The sequence below is a fragment of the Chrysochloris asiatica genome, unplaced genomic scaffold (genome assembly GCF_000296735.1).
Source record: "Chrysochloris asiatica unplaced genomic scaffold, ChrAsi1.0 scaffold00018, whole genome shotgun sequence".
In the NCBI taxonomy this organism is placed as follows: Eukaryota; Metazoa; Chordata; class Mammalia; order Afrosoricida; family Chrysochloridae; genus Chrysochloris; species Chrysochloris asiatica.
This window is the reverse complement of record NW_006408536.1, coordinates 7,279,089-7,281,326: the sequence shown is the minus strand read 5'-3', so window position 1 is coordinate 7,281,326 and position 2,238 is coordinate 7,279,089. Positions and strand designations below refer to the sequence as shown.

Genomic DNA, 2,238 nt, shown 5'->3' with positions numbered 1-2,238 from the left:
ACGATGTATTGCAGTAGGCGAATCTGTTGCACAAGACCACTTTAAGATGTTCAATAACAAATATGGCAGTTTAAGGACTAAGGTGCGCCTGACCCAATCCATGGTATTTTTCCATAGTCTTATATGCATGTGAAAGGTGAACAGTGAATAAGGAAGATCATAACTGAATAGATGCATTTGAGTTATGGTGTTGGAGAATAATATTAAAAGTACCATGGACTGCAAGAAGAACAAATAGCTCTGTGTTGAAAGATGTAAGGCCAGAATGTTCCTTAGATACTAGGATGTCAAGACTTCGTCCTTCATACTTCAGAGATATTATTAGGAGATATAGACCATTCCCTGTTAGAAGGACATCATGCTTGGTAAAGTGGAGGTTCAGCAAAAAAGAGAGAGATCTCCAATGAGATGGATTGGCACAGTGGCAGTGGCAAGGGGCTCAACTGTAACAGCGATTGTGAGGATGTAACAGGAATGGGCATTATTTTGTTCTGTTGTGCATAAGGTCACTATTATTCAGAACCGACTCCATGGCACCTAACAACAACAACAACTTTCCCCCATACTAGATTCATTAATTTATCTATCTCAGATCTTGATTGTGAGAATGCAGTGTGCTCCTGGAGGTAAGAGTATGGGCAAATCCCTAAGACATGGCTCTCCAGAATTTTTCACTCTAACACTAGTCCACACTCGTGTGCTGAACTTTAGTCATATAATATCTACTTTTCTTCTTACAGTCCTCTCGTGTGAAAGGCATCGCTATACAGTCAGTCACCCTAAACTTCACAGGTCTCCCCCACCTCTAGTCAGCAAGTTTAAGACATCTTCCGAAATTTCTCTGAAATTGATCTTTTCTCCATTAGAGTTCCCTTTGGCAAGTTCATTTCTTCACAAGTCTGGCACGTGAGATTTTAATTGCTTTTCTGTAGTTTTTTCTTCTTCACTCAGTGGTGATAGCTCCAGGTCTGTTAGCTTTTGCAGTTCTTGTATCATGGTCATAGTCTTATTCAAAGTAATACAAATGCAGTCTTTCATCTCTTTCTGTTCAACAGCCTGTATGCAAAGTCTGATATCGAGAATTTATCACTGACAGTTCCTTCAGGAGTGTAACTGGATCTTTCTCGCCAGCTGAATCAGGATGATTGTTTTTGATTTCATATTCCAGCCTGTACACAATGCAATCCAGAGCAGAATCAGCTTTCTGGAATTCAAAATGATAGCATATGATGCCAAGAAACTGAGAGGCTTTTTTTCCCATGGATCAGCAGCTGCTCTTAGCTGAGCTGAGTTTGGTGGCTCTGCCTCTCACTGCCCATCACTTCCGCCACTGTGCCAATCCATCTCGTTGGGTCTCTTCCTCTTCATCTTTTTAATTTCATCAGTTCCAGTTTATTGACCTCCACCTCCATGTTGAATAGTTGATATTCCTCCTCCTTTATCTTTGTTGTTAAGTGCCATCCAGTCGGTTCCATCTAATAACTAACTACCGTATATAGAGTTTCCGAGTAGCTGCTGGTGGGCTTGAACTACCACCTTGCGGTTCAAACCAACCTTGCGGTCCAGTGCTTATCCTTCAGTGCCTTGAACAATATTTCCACTGGGTATACAAATCTAGGTTGACACTATCTCCCCCATCCAGTACTTTAATAAAGATGCCATTTCTCTGTCTTCTAGCTTGAATGAATTCTATCTTAGCAAGTGTTGCTGTAACAAAAATATCACACTGTAATTAAAAAAAAAACCAGAAAATTATTTTCTTATAGTTCTGAAGGCTGAAAGTACAACTTGAGGTCTCAGCCATGTAAATTCCTTCCTTTTGGTACCCCTGGTTCTTCCTTGGTTCTTGGTGATCCTCACATGGCATCTCTTTCCCAGTTTTTCTGTGGTCTCTGTCTAATCTATTCTCTTTGTAACTCAGAAGCTTAGGTTTAGGCCACACCCTACATTAGTATAATCTCATTGACATCAAAAGAGAAAAACCTTATATCCAAAAAGATAATAGTTACCTAAAGGTTAGAACACATATTTTTGGAAGAGACAATTCAATCTGTAATGTGGAATTTTATCTTATATAATTTTGGAAAATTTCCAGCCATTATGTCTTCAAATAATTGTTTTGTTCTTCCTTCTCTAGATTCTCTTTCTGAGACTCCAATTAACATGTGTTAGACTGATTCATATTGTCCCAAAGGTCACTAAGTCTCTGTTCATTGTTTTTTTTCAGACTCTTTTCTG

General features: G+C 39.2%; 1 pseudogene; it reads right to left on the bottom strand.

The window, feature by feature from the left end:
• Positions 1-891: 891 nt before the first annotated feature.
• Positions 892-1,412, bottom strand: LOC102812353 (annotated as a pseudogene).
• Between the last annotated feature and the right edge of the window lie 826 nt (positions 1,413-2,238).